Below are 10,093 nucleotides of genomic sequence, written 5' to 3' on the forward strand. Positions count from 1 at the left end.
ACATGAGGATGAGTAAGACGCAGGCCCTGCCTTCAGGGGGGCTCCAGACGTCACAGGAGCGAAGAGCACATAAATGACCAATCCCATCTGATGGGGCGTCTTGGTGGGGACATCGGGAAGGAGCCGTAGGGATGGATACGGTTTGTTCCCACAGGTAGAAAGTGTAGCAGAGGAAATTCCCGGCAGAGAACACTGCACCGCAGCCTCGATTCTCCCTGATGGCCTGGTCCCCTGCCTTAATGGTGGGAGTTCTAAACTGCCTCTGCATCTCCCAGGGGACGCCCGTCTGGTCACTCGAGGAAGGGCACCCAGGATCCTTGCTCAGCACAAGACATTTGCTGTTGACCATAGCTGCCGGCTGCCCTGACGGGACAGGTGAGACACCCCTGTCAAGAAGGACGGGGTGGGGCAGGCGGGATGGGGATGAGGGGTAGGCCAAGGCCCGATCCCAGGAAGGAGGACGGCGCTCAGATAAGGGGGCAAAGCCGCGTCAGTGCCTGGCTGAGAGAGGAGACAGAGACCATCCAGGCTGTGCATCTGTGCGTGTGCGTGTGTGTGTGTGTGTGTGTGCACGGTGGGTGCATCACTAACTTTCTGCTTCCCAGTCTTAGGCAAGGACTTGCTTTTGTCTTTCTTGGTGAATGATGAATGCATTGTGGAAAAAACCATCAAAATGCAGTGTATTCAAATGATTCCATTTCCTAAAGGGCTCTGCCATCATTCATTCATGTGGCCATGGGATTCTGTGCCGGGCCGGGCCTGCTCCGGGTGTGAACCCCGATCTTTTTGTTTCTGCTTCTTTCAGTGACCGACTCATTCACTCATTCACTCAAATTCAGCAAATGTTTACAGTGTCCCCTGGGAATAGGACAGGTGGTTTATTCTTCTTGGCTGTTATCAAGGTGACGCAAAGCCTTCTCCAGTGTACCTGACAGGTCCCCTTTCTCTCCCCTAATGACTGCATTTCTCCCGGTTCTCAGGGCTTCCGCAGTTGCCATTCCTGGAACAAAGAAACTTCCGCCGTGGAATCTCACTCCAGCTTCCCCCCGGAGTCCTGCCTCCTCGGAAGGTGTTGTCTCCTGCACACTGCTGTATTCGGGAGGGTGACCTTCTACTCACACCTTGGTATCCGTCACAGTCAGCCTGGACAGGACAGAGGATAATTGGAAGTTGTTCCACAGGGAGCAGGTCTATGCAAACCTACCCCCAAACGCTGAGGAAGCTGAGAGGCCAGAGAAAGTCTGACCAATCCAGTTTCTCCGACAGAGGTGCTTAATAGGGACTCACGAACAGAAGCCACGTCTCTGCCATCCGTGAGACAAGACGAGGCGGTGATGTCCCCACCGTTACCCCGAGACCCAGGGCCCTGCAGACCACAGAGAGGGCGTGGGCAGGACATGGGAAGCCCACCCCTCCGGGAAAGGCAAGAGGGCCGTGTGAGTCCACGTCAGGGCAGGATTCAAGGGCAGAAGTGTTCTGGTCCAAAGGCAGGATTCACAGTTAACGGTAGATAAAGTAGAAACCCCTCGGACTAATTGCAAGTCAACACGGCATGTTAACATCCAACGCGGAGTTGCTTTGGCCTCCTCAGAGCAGACTAGTGTCTGCCTACGCTTGCCTGGTTTCTAAACCGGCATTTTCTTCCAAGGAAGGCGACCACTGCATCTCTGCAGGGCGGGGGTGGGGCGCTGAGTGCTCCTGATAGCTCCACCTACCTGTTAGACCTGTGTGGCCGTGCCGGACACGGCTACTGCAGCAGTTATTACGTTGCCCATGCGAGTGATTTGATTCTTATATTATTATTTATCTCGTGAAGTTTTCTTCAGCCTCCTCAATAGAAATAAGCTCCTTGGGGACAGGGATTCTGTCTTCTGTTTCCATGTGGCCTCGTGGTCTCTGGCACAGTTCTGGAGGCTTGGGAAGTTTTTGGTAAATACTTCACGAAGGGCGAGCTTTGGGATCTATTGTGCAAGAGAAACGATACGTCCACTCCATTCTGGTGACTGTTCCTGGGTGTGTGGGTCATTCCTGGGAAGAAATATAAGTGGGACACTGAGGAAGTGTCTAGAAGAGCACCTGGGGGTGGGTAGTGGGAGCGAGCTGGGCAGGGTGGACTGTCCGACCGTGAAGGCATAGGAGGTGGGTGTAGATTCCCAGTGCCACCGAGGAGGGACCCGAGGGCAGAACAATGCCAGGGCAGGCGCTGAGAGCCAGAGAGCCCAGAGGAGAGCTGGTAGTGCGAGTTCCAGGGCGTGATAACAGGTGTTCTGTGAAAAATGGGTCTAGGCTCCAGTAAATTTGGAGAATGCTGCATTTAACACAGTTAAGCAGGTCTCACCGCTGTGAGCCTCCTAGGCGTCTTTTATATGCAAACGTGCGTTGACTCTCCAGGAAGGGAATGCAAGGAATGGTCATTCCAAACCCATTGGGCCCCTTATCTCAGAAACACATCAGCAGGCTGAGAATTCACAGAACCCACTTTTGGAGATACCAGAATAAAGGGTCCGTCTGGTGACACATCTGTTGTAAGACAGAGAGTGACTTAGCCACTTAGCTGGGCGCCCTACTGTGCCTTTCTGTGGCTTTCTGAACAGCCACTGGCATTTTTCCTCCCTGGAATCAGAATACATTTTAGGTACATTTGCCCTGACGACTTGAAACAATGTAGAGCCAGGTTGATTGCCATGTTTTGGAGCGAGCAAGAACTGTATGGCAGTTTAATGGTAATTATTAAAACAACAGCCACGCTTTGTGGGGCTCTGCGTGGCTCACAAGGACCCCCCTTTGCTCAGAGCCTCATCCTGCCACTATGTTCAGATGCCCACCTGCCCCGGCACCCCCCCAAGCTTCCCCAGGAATTGGTGGCCATGGGTGACCTTATGTGAATTTGGGAGTGGTGCGGTGACTAGCAGCCGGGCAGGGGCGGTCCCTTGTCAATAACTGAGCCATTGGCCGCTGTGGGCGCAGAGAAACAGAGCGGCCAGACAAGAGATGCAGAGGCAGAGAAAATGCACTGAGTCGAGTGCACCCCATTGGTGTGCCACTGCCACGCCGTGCTGGGTCTTGGACATACCTGATCTCATCTATTTCCACAACCTCCCCCAGCTCAGGGCCAGGTTTATCTGATTTTTACAGATAGGGGAATCGAGGCTTAGAGAAGACAAGTGGGCTTCCCCAGGTCACACAACCAACAAGGGGCAGAGGGGGCTCCAAACCCACGTCCATCAGATGCCCAGGCCAAGCCCTGCCGCTCTCTGTGCTTGCCAAACCTACTTCCTCTCTGCAGGACAGGAAGACCAAGCGGAAGCCAGGTGGGCTCTAGACTGGCTCTAAGGGAGCAGGTGCTGGGGGTTCCAGCTGCCAGGGTGAGGGGTGAGAGGTGTGTGCTCTGTTGCTCTGAGGGCCACCCCAGACCCATCTTGTCAGCAGAGCTGGGCGGCCAGGCCAGGTGGTAGCTGGGGAGGTGACCCCAGGTGAGGCCCCCACTGGGAGCCTGGTGCTTCTATTGCCCATGGGCTTTGCAGGCCAGCTCGGCCTCCTGCCCAGCCAGCAGAGACAAGGCCACCATGTTGTCACTTCTTCAGCTGCAAGGAGTGATGGGGATTTTTGTGTTGGGGAATTCTGGCCACACCATAGGTCTCATGGGAGCCAGACTGAAGTAACTCTGTTCTTGATACTAAATTATAATCTTCCACCTCTCTAGAGTGACACCACTGCCACAACCTCACTGTCACAACCCCTCCTCTCTGTCTGCCTTATGATTTCTGCTCTTGTGGCCAAATGCTCAGCCAGGGGACAAGATCGTTCCAGTTAGTCACTTGGAGCGTGATGCCCGGCACACAGCGAGCGTGCACTTGTGTTCTGCTCGTTACCCGCGCTGGTTCCGCTCGGCCCACAGCACCCATCAGCTGGGGCCAGTCCAAGGCAGCGCTGGTGTCATGGGCATGTGCCCTGCAGTCACTCAGGGCCGTGCTCAGAAGGACCCGGGTGTGGCTGATGTTCTGTGTTGGGCTGTTAACCTGGGTTCGGTTAAGTTCTGTATTAGTCCCGGGGCTGCCATGAGAAATTACCACAAACCGTGTGGGTTCAAACAGCAGAAATGTACTCTCTCACAGTCCTGGGGGCCAGAGGTCTGAAGTCACGGCGGCGGCAGGGGCACTTCCTGCTGCGAAGTCTGCGGGAGAACCTGTTCCAAGCCCCCCTCCAGCTTCTGGTGCTGCCGGCAGCCCTCGGCTTGTGGACACATCACTCCAATCTCCGCCTCCATCTTCACATGGCCTCTTCCGTCTGCGTGCGTTTCTCTGTCCAAATTGCCCTTTTCTTGTAAAGAAACGAGTCAGAGGATTTAGAGCTCACCCCAACCCAGTATGACCTCATCTTAACAAATTACACTTGCAAAGACCCTATTTCCAAATAAAGACCCACTCTGAGATTCCAAGTGGACACGAATTTTTAGGGAGCACTCTTCAACCCAGTACAGGCTCCTGGAGTATAAAAAGCTTCCTCCAGGGTTCAGCAGCCCCCAAGCACAGGGCCTGGGGTAAATGTCCAATGTGCTTTTCACAGAGAGGGACCTACACAAAAGGGTGACCTTCTCATGAATATTTGTGACATCCAAAGTGTTATGGGTTGAATTGTGTCTCTCCAGAATTCACGTGTTGACGTCCCAACCACTGTTCCTCAGAATGTAACCTTATTTGGAGGTAGGGTCTTTACAGAGGTCATTAAGTTAAAATGGGGTCATTAGGGTGGGCCCTAATCCAATAGGACTGGTATCTTTACAAAAAAGGGGAAATTGCAAGACAAATGCCTGCTCAGAAGAAGCCACCAGAACATGAAGGCAGAGACGAGGAGATGCCTCCACCAGCCCCGCCGAGGACGGCAGCAACCCGCGGGGGCAGGAGAGAGCCTGGGACAGGGGCTCCCTCGGAGCTCCCACGAGGACCCAACCCCGCCGACACCTCCATCTTGGGCTTGTGGCCTCCGGGACAGCCAGGCAGTTTTGTTGTTTCAGCCATTCAGCTTGTGGAACTTTGTCACAGCAGCCCAGCAAACTCGGACACAAGGTTGGGTGGGGGCAGTCCTACTTCTCCACTTTTTATGGGGGATGAGTTTTGCATATGTCTGGACCTTCCTCTAGTCCTGCCTGGTGCCCTCTGAACATAACTGTGAGCGTCTTGTCCAAGGGGTCCCCATGTGTCTCCCACACCCCATTGTCCTCGGGGGAGTGGACCGTGTGGCCTCTATGTTGGCTCACCCTCCGGAGAGCCTGCAGGCCTGGGCAGGGCACGGGAGTGGGTCTCCTCCAGTCAGGGGGTCCCCAGGAGGGTGAGGAGCCCTGAGAAGAAGGAAGGGAAAGGAGGTTGAATAGCTTGGGGCAGATAGTCGCTGGGGTCAGCACCTCAGGTCCCGGTGTAGATCTAAGCAGAGCAAATTCCAGCCCCACCCGACATCCAGCACCTTCCTGTTCTTTCTTATTGCTGAAAAGGGTTTTCGCTGTGTGTGCCGTGGCCGGCTGGGTGTGAGGGTGAGTGGCTTTACTGTCAGCCTTACTGTCAGCATAGCCGAAAGCGACAGATGAACTACCCAACCGAGTCGTTCACTGCATTCTGCCCTCTGGGCTCTCTCTCCCTGTCGTGGCATCGGTGGCCGCGTGGAGGCCGTGTCCTTGCCCAGCCGCTCATACTCACTCCCAGTTTGCCCTCCCAGAAACCCGCCCTGCTCGGCCACCTCGGGGGCAGTTTGTGGATGTCCCTCGACTTCCTTGCCCAATCCTGGACGTTCCGTGTCTTTGCTGACCGGGTCTCCGTGTGGCGGAGTCCGCGTCTGGGCACACTGTGAAGCTGGACATACTTGCATGTGCTTATTGCACGTCTGTGACTCATTGTCAGTGACTCGTCTGCTCCCAGGGTCTGGGAACACGATCCGCAAGTGGTGTCCCTGGGCCCGGAGGACTCCTCGCCCCTGAGCAGACGCAGGCTGCCGGAGCAAGGCGACCTGGGCCCTGCAGGGTGTGGCTCTCAGCCTGGGGCCTGGTCTCAGGGCTGCTGTGAGGACGTGAGGATCGAATCAGATACCCCAAGCCGAGGACTTGGCACAGTGCCTGGCACACGGTGGGTGTTCATTAAAAGGTAGCCACTTGACTTTTGTCGTGTTTCTAAGCCAGGTCTTCACAGAGTTGGGCAAGGCCTCCCACGCCCCTCTTGCCACCCACCCCAGACCCTGCTCCCTGGCAGTGTCCCCGAGCGCTGCCCGCCCCCAGCATGCTGTCCCAGGCCCTCGCACTGCGCTCACACTGCACCCAGGCCCGGGACGCGCTTCCCCCTCTTGGCCGCTGGGCAGGCTCCCCGTGCATGTTTCAGCCTTTCCTTCCGGGAGGGGTCTTCCCGGACCCTTCCCCTTCCCTCCGGCCAGGTGAATCGGACTGTGCCGCCTGCGCCCTCGGCCCCCGTGTGACCCCTGGGCGGGGGCCTCTCGCTCCACAGGCCACTGCCCCATCCCCGCGGGCTCTGGGCACCTGGGCAGGGCCTGGCTTTGTCTGCTCTGCCCGGCCTGGCCGGCAGCCATGCGCCAGGCCGATCGCTGAGCTGAGGAATTTAACTCGGCGGTCAGAAATCCCCGCTGGAATTTTCCATTGAGATAAGCAGGGGTGAAGGTGCCCAGCAAGGCAGACTCACCGCTTCTGCTTGTCTCCAAGACCCGGGCGATAAGAGTATCCGGCAGAGCTGGGCCTCAGATAACCACCCCGCTAACCGCCTCTGCTCTGCGGGGAGCCCCTGGGGACGGGGGCACCGCCTCCCCGCAGACGGCCAGAGGACGGCCCGTCTTTCCCTGGCCAGAGGTGTGGTCACCTGGCCACTGCCACTGGGAGGGAGAGGGGGACACGTGAACAGTCTGACCTGTTGGGGGTGAGGAGCCCCGGTCCAGGCAGGCAGTTAGCAGTGTCTGGGGCCAGCCCCGAGAGCTGCTTCCGAACCTCAGAGATGTCTACCCAGCAGCGGGTCAGGCTCTCTCCAATGAGACCCTGGGAAAGGAAGGGTGGAAAGTTACAAAGGGCCCGTTTGGGTAGAAAGGAACCCACATAATTGGGCTGTCTCGGGGAGAGAAAATCCCCTGTCACTGTGGATATTTGAGCAGAGACTGAGAAATCAGTGGGCAGGGAGGTTGCAGAGATTCTTCAGCCCCTGGACGGGTGCTCAGGCCAGATCATCCCCAGGGCCCTTCTGGCTCCAAAATTCTATAATTTTGCATTTCTTTGGGAGCTGGGAACATGTGCACGGGAGTCTGCGTGCCTGCAAATGTGGCCTTCGTAAGTGGTATCATGAAAATTCTCCCTACCAATGCTAATACAGAAAAGCTTATAAAATGCCTGGAGAGGGCTGGGCATGGTGGCTCATGCCTGTAATCCCAGCACTTTGGGAGGCTGAAGCAGGAGGATTACTTGAGGCCAGGAGTTCGAGACCAGCCTGGGCAACAGAGACCCTGTCTCAAAAAAAAAAAAAAAAAAAAAAAATTGCCTAGAGAGAAATTGAAAATTGGTGTAGCCATAAAAAGTATTAATTATGGTCATATAAGAAAATTGCTTAGATTCCATTTTTGCCTGATGTCCACCATAGGCAATGATGATTGTGTTGTGCACAACACCGAATCTGTGTGGCTTCAGGGATAACGTCTGCGTTGTCTTGATTCACCCTGCCGTGGGGTTTGTTTGCGCCTGAGCCTGACTCCCCACGTCCCTACGGGAACGAGTCTTCTGACTTACCCGAATGCCGCGGGCCTCCCTCTTGTGCCGGGTGGCTCTCAGTGCGGGGTTAGGGTGACCCAATCACAGAGCCCACATGTGAAAGGGAGGTTTCAGGCCATCTGGTCCCACCCCTCACTTTAGAGGGGAGCAAACAGGTGTTGGGAAGGGGATGATTGGCCGGAGTTCCCTGAGGGAGAACCCTGTGGATTGCAGGAAACCCCCCCGAGATGACCTGTGTGCAGGGTACCCTAAGGCCAGAGGGGTGTGATGAGCCCCCAGGCCCTCCCAGCACCTGGGGTCTGGCTGCTCACTGCACCCTGGCCTTTCGGGGTGGGAGGGTGTCAAGAGGCTTGGGATCTTCCCGAGCCCAGGGCCCTGCCAAACTGCCCAAGCACGAGGCTCTGGCAGTGGGTTCCCTGCCACCCCCCAGCATGTGCTAATACGAGGCATTTCCCTCTACGTCACCTTCGCTGGGGGGTGGCCCTCCGCTGTGTGAGCTTCGGCTCAGGCACTGTGGGCAGCAGAATTCTAGGAGGGGCCCCGAGAGCCCCCCCTCTGATGTACACATCTCTCCCCTTGACTGTGCACAGGACTGCGAATGTGATGGTGCCACCCCGAGATTGGGTTACCTTATATGGCAGAGGTGAAGGGGTTTCAGAGATGTAATCAAGGTCCTTTGTCAGGTGACTTTGAGTTGAGAGAAAGTGAGATTGTGCCTGGTGGGCCTGCCCTAATCAGGGGAGCACTTTAAAAGCGGGTCTAGAAGTCAGACGGAGCCTCTCGCTGGCGTGGAGAAAGTGAGCTGCCCTGTCTGTGGCACTGTGAGGGGTCATGTTGCCTCTAATAGCTGAGCGCAGCCCCAGCTGATGCCAGAGGGAACAGGGGCCCTCGGTCCTACAACCACAAGGAAGTGAATTCTGCCAACAACCATGTGTGCTCTGAAGAGGATCCCGACCTCCAGAAAGACCCCAGCCTGACTGACACCTTGGCTGCATCCTTATGGGACCCTGAGCAGTGGACCCAGATAACTACACAGGCACTGGCCCCTGTCTACCCAGAGGTCACCAAAGGTGCTGTGTTAGTTTTGCTCTAGGCTGTGGTGGGAGCCACTGTGAACATGGGATTCTTTTTTCTGAGCTCCAGAAGCCCCATCCTCTGCCCCCGCCGCAAGTCGCAGACTTTCTTAATGTGTTTTATTTCATATTTGTGAACCGAACCTTCTCTAGAAGCCCCTCTCTGATGGAAAATGGAGGGGATTTTAAACTTTAGTCCAACCCAGTAGACTTGCTCTGCTATAGTAACATAAAGGATCTTCAGGTAAAATGCTCCTTCTCCCAGACATCTTCTTGCTCCTCTGACACAGATGGGGTGGGGAGGATGGCCCGTGACTTTGTGGCAGTGTGGGGAGGGGACGTTTGGTCCTCAGATCCATGTGGGGCCCTCTGGCTTCCCAGGTCTCTGCTGGGAATGTCTCCCTGGACCGCCAGCCTCTGAAGTGCCACGGCCCTGCCCACAGCCACCTCCCGAGCCTGTCTCCATCCACTGTCCCTTGACTGGTCCCCGGGTCCTCTCTGCTCTTCTGTGCCATCCTTATCAGTCACTTCTGCAATCTTGCACATTGCGTGTCCCCCAAGGGGTGCCTGGGGTGCTGTCTCGCACTCTCGGGGTACCTGCCTGCCTCTCCTTGGTGCTGTGCTATTTTGGGACTGGCCTGAGGACATCTTCCAGGGCTTTCCAGCTTCCCCGAGGATGTATTCAGAAGAGTCCACACTGATCCCAGTGCCCGGGGCTCCTCAGATCTCTCTGGAATCCTTGAAATTTCCCATTCTTCCCCAATCCCCAGGCTAAGTGGGTGGCTTCCCTTCCTCTGCCCCTGACCCCTTCCAGGTCTGGACCCTCCCTCACAGGGTCTATGACAGTCACGGTTGGTGACTCTCCTTCTCCCGGCCGGGCCTGGCTGCCCAGCCTGTTGTCTGACTGCGGCACACGACTCCCATGCGGGGGGGTAAGAAGCTGGATTCTAACAGTTTTATCTCTTTGCATTCCTGCTATAAAATTGGCATTTGTATCTCCCTCCCATTCCGTGCCCCCTGACCCTGCAGGACGGTGGGTGCTTCAAGACCGGGTGGAGAAGACCCTCTGTGTTACATTCGTGTATTTCAAATTCGACCCTCCATCATGTGAGTGACGGGTGGAGCACGCCTCGTCCTTCCAGGCCCTGAGTTTCCAGTCTCGGGCAGGCAACAAAAAAGTTGTTCAGAAAGGGAGGAGGTTCTCGAGCCTCTAAAGCGGCGGGGCCCGGCCCGGCGTGCGGGCGGCATCGAGGGAGGCGGCTGCGTGAAGGAAGAG

At 56.3% G+C, this 10,093-nt stretch overlaps 1 long non-coding RNA gene across 1 annotated transcript; it reads right to left on the reverse strand.

Moving 5' to 3' along the window:
- Window positions 1-659: 659 nt before the first annotated feature.
- Window positions 660-6,806, reverse strand: LOC123643235. The gene is made up of 3 exons (XR_006736728.1): window positions 6,678-6,806; window positions 1,716-2,028; window positions 660-1,143 (listed from the first exon to the last, which is right to left on the reverse strand). It is a non-coding gene; the product is annotated as an uncharacterized LOC123643235 (long non-coding RNA).
- Window positions 6,807-10,093: the final 3,287 nt, after the last annotated feature.

Source organism: Lemur catta, chromosome 8 (assembly GCF_020740605.2).
Source record: "Lemur catta isolate mLemCat1 chromosome 8, mLemCat1.pri, whole genome shotgun sequence".
Lineage (NCBI taxonomy): Eukaryota > Metazoa > Chordata > Mammalia > Primates > Lemuridae > Lemur > Lemur catta.